Source organism: Myodes glareolus, chromosome 19 (genome assembly GCF_982192425.1).
Source record: "Myodes glareolus chromosome 19, mMyoGla1.1, whole genome shotgun sequence".
NCBI lineage: Eukaryota > Metazoa > Chordata > Mammalia > Rodentia > Cricetidae > Myodes > Myodes glareolus.
In genome coordinates this window covers 5,979,203-5,991,544 of record NC_142044.1, presented here as the reverse complement: position 1 = coordinate 5,991,544, position 12,342 = coordinate 5,979,203, and the positions used below count along the sequence as shown (strand labels likewise).

The 12,342-nt window shown below is 48.4% G+C and overlaps 1 protein-coding gene across 1 annotated transcript in view; it reads left to right on the top strand.

Moving 5' to 3' along the window:
• Nucleotides 1-862, top strand: part of Dpys (dihydropyrimidinase) — a 103,586-nt gene extending 102,724 nt beyond the window's left edge. Inside the window, exon 10 of the mRNA XM_085679022.2 lies at nucleotides 568-862. The gene's annotated coding sequence lies outside the window, so the exon portion shown is untranslated. The remainder of the gene's footprint in view (nucleotides 1-567) is intronic.
• Nucleotides 863-12,342: the final 11,480 nt, after the last annotated feature.

The following is a 12,342-nucleotide window of genomic DNA, read 5'->3' as shown; positions in this document are numbered from 1 at the left end:
TGGCCCCCACTTCCATCTTTACCGCTTCTCTCTAATGCTGATCTTCCTGCGTGTTTCAAAGGAACTTTGTGACATTTTAGGGCCACCCAGATAGTCTAGACGATTCCCTCTCAAGACTGCGTCTATAGGCTTCCTTGTACCATGTAAGGTGGTATATTCGCAGGTTCTGGGCATTAGGGCACAGACAGCTTAGGAAAATGTTTAGCCTGTCACACTAGGTTCTAGCACAGCAGCAAGATCTGTCCCTTAGCTGAACTTAAAAGGCAACGCCATTGTCAAACGTGTAAGACAGCCCCCACCCACCCCGCCCCTGCGACCAGGCTCCCAGCTGGTCACGTACACTTGGAAAATAATAAATACTGTTCTGTTTTGTTTTCCACAATCCAACTTTTGTCCTGGGCTGCTTGACTGTAATTATCCATTGACAAAAGCAGTAGTCCTGTATCATGGGTTCTAAGAGTTGAAACAAGCTTTAGGCTGATGGATGGGCTGCGATGTCAATAAAGTGCATTATGTAAGTGTATCTTTAACAGTCACCCATCCGTCTTCTGTGCTCTCATTTTACAGACCAGAAAGCACACAAGGGCATCCAGACTTGACTGTGGAGTTGAACCGGTACCACTATGTTGCTGCTTCCTCTTCTGCCATCTCTACCCCATGAGTATGGGTCCCTCTGGAAACTGTTCAGGGAAACTACAAATATTTTTGTCCCTAAATTAATCAGGTCTGGGATAATTAAACTTTAGGTGTGAGGAGGCTGCTACTATTCTGTTCGTTATGCATATTTAGGTCTGTGATATACTGAGAATGAGTTGGATTTGTTTGGACCGATATAAATAAAATTGAAGTTTTTCTCTGTTAACTGACTTAAAAATATCTAATGAACATTGTGCCATATGTATGAGATTTAGTGGGGACACTGAGAAGTCTTTGAACTCAAATATATTTGATTTCATGTAAGTATTATGGGCTAGGACTTACGGTGCTGCTGGACACTGAGAACCCACGCGTGGCACTTAGCGTGGACATGACAAATGCAGGTGGTGGCTCCGGGGTATGAACTGAGCAACCAGAGGTGAGGATCGGATTCTCTCTCCGTGCTCAGGCCGAGTGAGGTTAACAAAAGCACGTGGAGATGGAGGACACAGGCACCCTAGCGACAGACTCCTATAAATTTCTGGTACATGACACAGCCCCTGCAGGTGTCATCTGAATGGATGCTAGCAGAAAGGAGATGTGGAGAAAACCCTCGTGTTGAAGAAAGGCCGTATCTATTGCTTTTGTTCATTGCTGCAAGAAAATTCCTGACAGGAAAACTTGGTAGGATATTTAAGGGCAGGTGTTCCAAGGCTTTAGTCTTTTTTTTTCGGCCCCAGGACTTTGGGATAAACATCCAGACACCAAGAAGGTCTTACAGAGGGTCTGTCCTGTCCCTTTAAGAAACAAGCCCCGCCCACTCCCCCCACCATCAAGGCAAGCTGATCTTCAGCTTCCAGCCTGAGTCTTTTCCCTTTCTCTCTCTCTCTCTCTCTCTCTCTCTCTCTCTCTCTCTCTCTCTCTTTCTCAGAGGCAGGTTCTGCCTAGTTCCCTTCTCCCCATTTCTCCCCTTCCCCCTCTCTCTTTCTCTCTCTCTCTCTTTCTGCCTCTCTCTGCTCTTCCCCCTCCTCCCCTTCTCCCTTTTCCCCTTCCATAACCCACTAAATAAATACCCACTTCTCTGCATGGCATGCCTATCCATCTTGGTCTCTCACCCGCCACACGACTCCCTGCCTGGGACCCAGCTGCCTTCATGGCCCGCTGTGGTCTCATGCCCGCTGCCCACTGCTGCCACTCGGGGACGTACGCCATTTTATTTTTACCATAACAGACAATATACCCCTAAGAACTCTTCCCCCAGTGGCCCACTTCCTCAGTCTCAGCCCCACCCCCTAAGTGTCCACAGCCTTCCCAAACAGTGTCTCCATCTGGAGACCAAGCAATCAAATCCTGAACCTATGCAGGAACATCACATGCTCAACCCCATAGCAAGGGTCACTGTCACCTGGGCTAGCTTCACAGAGATCAAGATTCTAAACATGTGGGACCAGCAGGATGGCTCAGCAGGTGATAACAATTGCTTCGTAAGCAATTGGTCAGGTTTTTGTTGTTGTTGTTGTTTTATGTCAGCTTGACACAGGTTAGTGTCGTTTGGAAAGAGGGAACCTCAGCTGAGAAAATGCTCCAACCAGATTGACCTGTGGGCAATCCTGTGGCGCATTTTCCTTGATTGATAATAGGTATGGGTAGACCTATTCCGCGGGAGGGGACGATGCCAGCCCTGGATGGTAGTCCTGAGATTCAGAAGAAGGAGGCAGACTGAGTAGCCAGTGGAGAAAGCCACCGAGCAGGAACACTCCTCCGTGGTCTCTGCTTCAGCCCCTGCCCTGGCTTCTCCTTATGATAGACTGTAATTTGAACTTGTAAGGTGCAGTAGGCCGTTTCCTCCCCGCCACCTCCAATCTGCTTTTGGTCACAGTGTTTGGTCACAGTTATAGAAACCCTGAATAAGACACATGGCTTCCTGACTTTTGAGACCTGGAATTCACATAAAAGTGGATTGACAGAAGAGTGAACTCCACAGATTTGTCCTGTGACGTCTACATAGCAATACATAGTAAATAAACCCCACTCCCCCCAACACACACACACACACACACACACACACACACACACACACACATACAATAAAGTAAAAATATTTTCAACAAAGACTCCCCACAGGAGACTGTTCTAGTTTCATCGGCGTGCACGGGAATTAGAAAGGAGACCAGGATGGGCCCATGAAGAACCCTGGTTCTTTACTACCGCAAACATGCATCATTTCAGAATCAGTTAGATGGAAGGTGAGCAGTGCACACACACAGCCAATATCACCAACGAGTCTGTGCTCCTGAAACTTTCCTGCTTGTCCCTACACAGGAGGGCTTGGTGGGCATTGGACACTGAGCAGAACATCCAGCCCAGAGCGGGTCAGGAGCCACTGCGTCTCCTCAGACATGACTTCACGCACTTTCTTCACCATTAATTTTAGAATAACCGCAGAACTTTTGGATTCAGCCCCACGCTGAAGTGGCCCATAAATTAAGCTAATTGTCTTTGACATCCAGGGCTCTTTGCAAGAAGCCTCCACATCCCCTACCTCAAACACACTTTGCATTTTATGCTGAGGAAGCAGAAGCAGGAGCCGACCTTCCTGTGGAGCTGTCTGTACAGGGGAATTCACAGCGGGCTGTAGTTAGCCCCAGGCAAGCCATCACCTCTGCACCCTGCCTAGATTTCACAAATCTGGGTTAGGGAACAGGACACACAGCTGTCTGAACTGTTCCTACTGGAAACACACCACACTCACTGCCAGCGTCTGCTCCAGAGCTGCCCCAAATATCATAAACCCATCTGCACCAGCTACGCATTGGTTTTTCTCTTCTTCAACAAAACGGCTGACCCCGTGAGGTTAAAATGTCTCTAACAGGCAGGTTTGTCTTGAACCAAATTAGAACACCCAGCTTCATTTGTTTTTCTGATTTCCTCTGTGAGGCCCCGATTCTTCTCATCTGCTGAAATATTAATAATGCACATTGTAGGCTCATTTCTTCCTCTCGTACAGCATGTTCTCAATACAGATATTCCTCCGCAAGCATGGAACAGATTTATAGACACATTAAAATTTTAGCATTCTACAATAAAATCTAATATCAATTAAACGAGATCTATGGCTGCAATCTCATCCCGGAAGAGGCACGTGTTTACGCGACAAGCAACAGTTCCACCCTAGTCCCCTGTGTCTGTGTGCTGAGGAGAGAGTGTGAGCGAGGACCCCCCCCCCCCCCAGCCCTTCAGGGAGAAAGACTGGAGGGCGGTCTCTCGTGCTTAGCTCAAGGGACAAAGCACGACCTGACCTTGACCCTCCCCTCTCCTACTCACTCTCACGGGATTTTGGTTTCTTCCCCACCCTTGGCCTATCATTTCTTCTAATTTAGAGGACCTGTCTGATCCTGCTTGTTGAAGCTTAAGGAGAGAAACTTCTCCAAACACCCGGATATTCCCTGGAAATGGCGCGTCCTCTCAACACGACACATTTATGCCCTTCCATAGAACACTGAGATTTTCTTCTGTTCTAGGCAAAGCCTGGATGCTCATGTTCATGGAGACCTGAGTGGCAAGACGGTTGCACCGTTTACTAGGATGCTATGTCGTACATCCTGCTAGTCTTTCTTGGAGTACCTTGATGCTCTCCTTTCCCAGTAGCAGTGAAGTCCAAAGTCTGACAAACTATCTGCTTGTTTCTTTCTCAGAGACTTTGGAGAAAAAACACCCTGCGTGCATGTCATGGTCGGCCAGGGACGCCACGACGAAATGCCTTCGAAAGGGGCAGGAGGCATTTCTTTCTTGCAGTCCTGGAAACTGGAAGACCCTGTTCAAGGTCTCACAGGACCAAGTTCTAGTGAGGGCTATCTTCCTGGTGTGCAGACAGCTGCCTTCTCTCTGTGTGTCCTCAGGTAGCAGAGATGAGGGAGAAGTCTCTGGTTTCTCCTCCCCTTTACTCCTCTTCTTCTTTGATTAACTCTCCCATGGTGTGTTATCTCTAACCCAGTGTGAGAGCTTGCCCCTCTCTTCCACAGCGGCAGCCAGCTACCTCCTCCTGTTCTTCTAAGGACACCGGTCACCCAGTCACATTGGCTGAGAGTGCTCCCTGCAGACCCCGTTAACCTTTAACTTCCTTAGAGAGGGCTTTTCCTCACGCAGCCACTGGGCGCACTGGGTTTGGATACTAGAACCCTATGTGGGGAAGGGGTTTTAAAACCAAGTTGGCTCAGTCTGTCAGACTTTGGGCTCAGTATTAGCTTGAATTTGACCTTCTGGAAGCTCATCACTTCCTCCAGCCCCTCCTCCCACTTTAGCTCACCTCCCAGCCACGCCCTGAATCACTTCCCTCCTCCTCTGCTCCTGGGCGAGCCTGAGTGTGCTCTAAGCTAATTTCTAGTCTCTGCATCTTAGTATTTAGCTGAGCTCTGTTTGCTTCCCTTCCTTTGTGTTTACAGGCCTGAGTCCTTCGTCCTCTCCCTTTCTCTTGGCAGCTTCTAAAAGCCTACTTGATCCCTTTAACCTATCATTTCTCTTCATTTTGCTTCCATTATCAATAATGCTTATTGCCTGACTCAACAACCTTGTCTCTCCAACAGAAAGAGCCTGCTTCTCGCTTTTCCCGCAGCAATTTCCCAGGAGTAATCACCACTTCCCTGCTTTTCTCCCTAGCCTACGGTTTGCCGCATGCCCCTAGCAGGCAAACCTTAGCTAGAGTTCACAGCAGAGCACTACCCGGACTTCATTTCCCTCTCACAGGGTTAAAGTGGTGTCCACAAGACCTGGTGAGAAGAAACAGCAAAAAACGGAGCTGTCGTGAGGACCCTGAACCAAACCAGTGCCCTGCAGAGTGGCGCAGCCTGTCTAGCTAACCTGAGCCCATGTTTACCTGCTTTCCTGCAGAGCTGAGCTGTTCCCATGGAAACAGAAGCATCGGTCTTTCCTATCCACCCTGCACATGTAGCTAGCAAACACAGCTGCCATGGTTTTCTCTGGCACTGTGCGTGTGCATGTGCGTGTGTGTGTCTTAATTTTCAGTGTATCAGCATGAACTGGCATGAAATTTATGATTTCCCACCCCAATACCTAGAGTCCATTCTGCCTACCTTGCTGGGAGTCAGGGACAGCCCTACTCCTGAGCACTGTCCTCTGAGCACAAATCAAACGTCAGCTCACAAGGATATCTCCTACCTCGCTTCAGCTACAAGGCCTGGCCAGACCTTGTAACAAATAGAATCATGGATTAATATTAACAACTTGCAGGTGAGCGGCCCACCCTACAAGTGCTCTAGACTGTTCTAGATGGAAAATACACATCCACAGTGGGCACACAGAAAGCTTGCCACTAGAGCAAGGGAAGGAGGAGGAAATGAACATGGCCTTCCTGCTGGGAAAGGCCAGGAGCCTACACCCTCAGGAGCTGTGCCGTTCTTGCTGGTCCTCTCACTGGCAGAGCACTGGCCTGGCCTGCTATCTTACACTTTGCAGCTCGCTCTGACCCTGCTTCTGCACAGAGGCCAATGGCCTGAGCTCAGCCAGCCCAGATAACCTGCAGACTCCTGGCTGGACACTCACCCAAAGGGACAATCTCTCCTGTCCTCCAGAGCACCTTCCACCAGCTCTGTCTTTGGCCTTTTTCGGGATCTGACATGATACGAAACTCATTTGAAAAAAAAAAATCCCCGCAAAGGAGAAGGTAAGATAGATAGATAGATAGATAGATAGATGGATGGATGGATGGATGGATGGATGGATGGATGGATGGATGGATGGATAGATAGATAGATAGATAGATAGATAGATAGATAGATAGATAGATAGATAGATAGATAGATAGATAGATAGATAATCCGGGGCATGGAGACAGGAGGTCTGCTCTCTAGCTTGCAGCGACCTACACAGACTGTGTGGCCTTTCATGGATCATTTCACCTCCTGGGCCCTCAGCTTGCTGAGCAGCTGCTCTCCAAGGTTCCTGTTCTGAGTGGTCTCTGAGGGACAGCTGAATGAGAGCCACAGATCCTGGAGCGAGCACTTCTGAGGCCCAGAGTATCAAAGCCCAGCACCTGGCAGAGGGACAAAGGAGGAATGAAAGGCGGCCGCTTCCTTTTTCCTTCCTCCTTTTCAGATTCCCTCTCTTGCTTTCTTGCAAACTTATCGTTTGGTTCAGAACACGCTGTTCCCTCAGGCTGCCAAAATAGCAGGAGCAGGAGCGGCGACCTCGTCTGAGGTGGAATGAATTCCTCACCGCTCTGTTTTAATCATTCCTGCCTTGGGAAAGCCGGCAACTGCCTTCTCCGGAGAAGGCTGCTTTCCTACAAGACGGGAGATTAACGACAGCTGTGGGGTAAACAGAAGAGCGTCTCGGGAACAGGGCAGTCCATCACTGTGTGCTGCAAAGCTGGGAAGCTCACTGTGGGCCAGGCTAGGCCGCTCTGCCTTGGTGCCTCACCAACCAGCTCCCCACGCCAAGCACAGCCAGGATGCCAGGCCACCGAGATCCACCCTTCCCAAGCCGGGTAGATCTGTGCACACCGTGTCTTCAGCAGGGCATCCCTGAGCAGCTTCCCCTGAGATAGCCAGCCAGCAGTCCCAAACCTTCACACCATAGGCAGACAGCAGCGGTACGAGAATGGTTTACAGTACTCTCTGGTCATGGGGCTGGATTCCAGTTCACTAGTATTTTCTTTTAAAAGCAATTTTAGAAGCAAGATTATTCTGAAGATTCACTTACATGTTTCCCTCAGGTTCTTCCACAAGCACAGAACAGACCCTTCTGGACTCTCCAAAGCTTAATATAGGGCAGAAAAGGGGAACCAGACACGAAGGTGGCCACATCACCCTGAATCAATGTCTTCATTTCCCCCACAAAGTGACTAAGTATTTAATGTCACCAAGGGTAAAACTGGTGTGAAAAAACCATTCATTCTAGTAGCTTCCTCAGAAGACGTTCCAGGCACTAACTCTAGGAAACAGTGTGGTAGGACATTTTCAACACAACACTTTGTGAAGTTGGGGGCCCCCTCTCTTTGCTCTTTTCTTCTCATTGACCCCAGCTGTGGGGGGTGACAGACTAGTTTACTCCAGCCCCTATCCACAACTGGAGTCAGGCTCCTGGACGAGCCCAGGGTCTGAAGTACTAGTCAGTACCCAGCCTCAGCGTAGCACCTGGCAGTGTAGACATTTCACTCCCTAGCTAATAGGACCATGGTTGGTTAAGGGAATTTAGGAAAACTTCAAGGACTCTTAGTCTGTGAGGATGTACAACTCCTAGTGAAATTTTAGTGTCCCTGGGGAGGGTGTTGCTTTCAGGATTATCATTAACAACAATTCTGACCTTATGCCTGACGAAAAGCAACATCATGTCCAAGATCTCAGGTCTTATTTTCAAAACTGTTACTCAGAGTAACACTTTGCAGTTAGTCTCCTGATTAGATACCAAGTTTCTCCCTTCTCAAAGTGTCTTTGGTCTGTTTCACATATGCCAACTGGACTCTTCAACAATGCCAACAGTTTTCCGGCTTCCCTAAAAATTTGGAAGAGTCATTCATTTTGATTTATTTCAAATTATAAATCAATACGCGTTTATTGAAGCTCTACCAAACGCTGAGAGATGTAAAAAACCTAATAAAATTCTAACTTCTGATTTTAAAGGGCTTGTACTTTATTAGAGAAACAATTAAACATTTATGCCTATCTCTGTCTATATATGTAATACATATATAATGTATATATACATATGTAAATATGTGTGTAAATACACACACATATATGTACACACACATACAGGGGAGGGCGTTAAGGAACTGGCTCATTCAGTTGTACCAGGCACGGACAAGAACGGATCACGAAACGCACAATAGAACCCACTTTTAGAGTTTATTAAGAAAAAGACACGTGTGCACACCTGAGGAAATTGTTGGAGAGAGAGAGAGAGAGAGAGAGAGAGAGAGAGAGAGAGAGAGAGAGAGAGAGAGGCAGGAGAGACAGAAAAAGAGCGTGTGGTGGCTGTGTTCAGTTTTTAAAGACTGCGTAGTACATGCGCGCAGGGGTTTATGTAGCTGTAGCTGCGGCATGCGTAGATCACGTGACCATGCTGATATACTACACTAGAGCTTGAGGACCCCAGGTGGCTCTGTAAATTGCCTGAACACTTGATGGCGCATGCTTGTCCCTGGAATCCAGAGGTGCCCGAGTGTGTGGTGACTAGACATTTTGCCAAAGGGCTGAGTGATGGCAACCTAACACTTGCAATTCCAAAATCTGCATCAACAAATATTTTCCCTCTCTCCATAGTAAATTTAAGAGTGTCATTCATTTTGATTCAGTTAAATGCAATTGAATCTGTTGAGGACAAGCTGGAACTATGAGACTTGAACTGATCGAGCAGACCCAGGAAAGAGCTGGCGTTGCAGCCCAAGATCACAGGGCATTTCTCCGCAGAGTTCTCTCTTCCTCAGAGACCCCAGGCTTATAGTCTTCCGCTGAGTAAATGACGCCTGTCTACCTCATAGGTTCTCTATGCAAAGTTTATTGATTCAAATGCTAATCTCACTCAGAAAACAAGAAATTCTTCATGATATCTTATAGAATGTTTGGCCAAGCCTGATGGTGGTGGTGCACGCCTTTAATCCCAGCACTCAGGAGGCAGAGGCAGGTGGATCTCTGTGAGTTCGGGTCCAACCTGGTCTACAAGAGCTAGTTCCAGGATGGGCTCCAAAGCTACAGAGAAACCCTGTCTCGAAAAACTAAAAAAAAAAAAAAAAAAAAAAAAGGAAAACGTTTGGCCAAAAAGCTGCATGACATACTAAATTAACAAGCACAGCCAGATGGGCATAAATAGAAAAGAAAGACAAAATGTGAGGTTTGTTTGTTTAGTATCTGGGTAAAGACAAGGAAAGAGTGGTGGTCTCGGTCTTTCTGTAGGAGTCATTTAAACATGGAGACAGTGGCTTAAGGTTGCTATGGTTCTGATGAAGTGTCAAGATAAGCCCACTTCCCTGGTGATCTGCTCAGGGATACAGTGGATTAAAAACAGAGAGCTGGGATTAACCGAATCAGCACACCTTGGCCTCCCCAACAACAGGTTCACATCCATCTTGAAGCTAGGAGGTGAATTAACTTTCCGAGGATCGCTGTATTGGGACAGGGTGGGAGAGTGCAGGTGTCCCTTTACTGGGAGTGGCCATTGGAGACCATTTTGCACTCAGAAGCCAGGGGCTGCCTCTGACTGCCTGCAGCGGTGCCTGGGAGAGCTGAGGCGCTGGAAGACAGGCCCTCCAGGCAGGAGCTCACAGCATATCAGGGAGACTGATGAGAGCGGAGTGAACAGGAAAGAATAGAAAGCAGTACTGAGTGATGGGGAAACACACAAAACCTCAGTCTGTACGACACTTCCTCTGGGAACTGACTGTCCAGGTTTTCCAGCTGAATAAGGAGCCGACTGCTCTGCTGTTTCAGAAACAGTGCTGAGCCCGGCGGTGGTGGCGCACTCCTTTAATCCCAGCATTCGGGAGGCAGAGGCAGGCCGATCTCTGTGAGTTCGAGGCCAGCCTGGTCTACAAGAGCTAATTCCAGACAGGCTTCAAAGCTACAGAGAAACCCTGTCTCGAAAAACCACAAAACAAAACAGAAACAGAAACAGTGCTGGGGGCCCCAGTTGAGGAAAGGGCAAGCAGGGAAGACCTCAGGGACGGATCTTGAGACTGGGGGAGAAAGAGGAGACCCAGGAAATGGCCTTTGGGACTGAGGAAGTATTTAGTTCTTTTGGAAGAGCCATTTTGGTAGGGGGCTGAATCCAAGAGCCAGGAAGGGAGGAGTCTGAGAGAGGTGGAGCACCGTTGGGGATGGACATGGATGGACAGGCAGTGGGAGGGTACAGGAAGCTCAGCATCTTGCCTGTGCAGGCAATGCATACAGCGGAAGGTGTTGGCATTCGAAGAAGAAGAAGAAGAAGAAGAAGAAGAAGAAGAAGAAGAAGAAGAAGAAGAAGAAGAAGAAGAAGAAGAAGAAGAAAGGGGAGGATGGGCCCACCGGGTGGTCTCTTAGCAGAAGAGGCAGAGATTGCCGTCCTGCAGGGCAATCTGGAGCAGCTGAAGATGAGTTGTACTCATAGGCTCTCCAATCCCCTCAGCAGAGCTCCAAGAGTCCCTCAGAACTCTCGGCATTGGAGTGGGACTGAAGGACCACACTAAAGACCCCCTACAAAGGGTTTTTCTTGGGGTTGAGGGCTATGGCTATCTCACAGTCAGCTGCACAATGTCATCTGAGTGCTTCCGGTGAACTTAGAAAACGGAAAAGCCGTGGTCATCTGGAGACTTTAATCCTGTCCGCTCCAATGTTCCTTAGTGACTTTGAAAGGGCACGTTAGAATCGATCTGCAATCCTCAGCTTAACAGCTTCGGACAGCAAGACAAGGAGGGCAGGGCATAGAGTCCATTCTGATTCCACAGCAGTGATTATTAAGATCAGGGCCTGGGCTTCTGGGAGCTCACTGGGGTTCTGCCAGCAAGGAGCAGCCATCCTGAAAATCACCGTGGTGTCCTAGAGCCAGGAGCATTCCTCTTTCTTTCTCCCATCAACAAGATCTCTGCCATTTTAGATGTGTTGAGCCTAGAAGCATAGATGGTTCCAAGTTCAGCTCAGCTCAGGAATACTTCTGAGAACCAAGCAGGGTGGTTTTGGAAGGTGTGCGGTCTGGCGTAAATAAGGTCTGTCACAACAGCTTTTAACTTATGGTGGCCTCTCCTGCACAGCCGACAACAGGCAATGCAATGCTTCCTGTGCTGAGTGAAGAACTGGAGCTCTGTCTGAGGGTCCAGGCGTGTGGTTCTGCCTCTCCTCGGCACTGCAGAGCCGCACGCTCAGCTGGTCTTTCCTGGGAAGATCTGGTATCACTTTCTCATAGATGCTGCTTGTTTCTGCATCTCCACTACGGAAATTGCATCTCGTTCTCCTTGGCCTTCGACACCCATGACATCACCTGCCTTTTCTCTTGACTGACATCACTCTCCAAGCATAGCTGTGCACTGACCCTGTGCTAGGCTCCCAGGTCCCCTGTCCACCAAGACCTGGGACGTATAAGGAAACCTGGATAGAAGATGCTGGTCAGCTTTTCCTTCCTCCCTAAGGATTGCTTTTGGCTCAGTTTTGATTGACACCCTCCACCCATCCCCATCCTACCATTCATCTGGCTTCTGTTATTCCAAGTTGGTCTAAACTTTCCAGAGTTTGACAATGAAACCACCCCATGCACCCCGTCCTTTTTGCACTTGTAGTTTAGCACCGTAACCTGTCTGGCATTTGCCCACCCTGATGCATATATCAAGCCTTAATTCCTTTTGTTATTATTAAGTAGTCGTCCTTTGTTTGAACGGATCATGATTTGCTATGCATGGCTTTGCTGACGCACACCTGGGCAGTTTCCACGTGAGGGACTAAGCATGAGGCTGCCGTGAGCACTGGACTGCACGTCTTTATGGCGCTGTGCCTTCACAGCTTTGGAAATACCTGTGAGCAGAAAGGCTGATGGCGGAGTGGGTGTGTAGTCAATTTGGAGGAGGCTAGCATTTTCTAACATGGTGGTGCCCTTTGCTATTCCTCACCGCAGTGTGGGCACTCTAGCTCTTCCATGTCCTTGCCAACACTGAGTAGGGTTCATCTTTTTAAGTTGACCAGTATGCCACTGTAGCTGCAGACTGTCCTTGTCTACGGACAAGAGCAT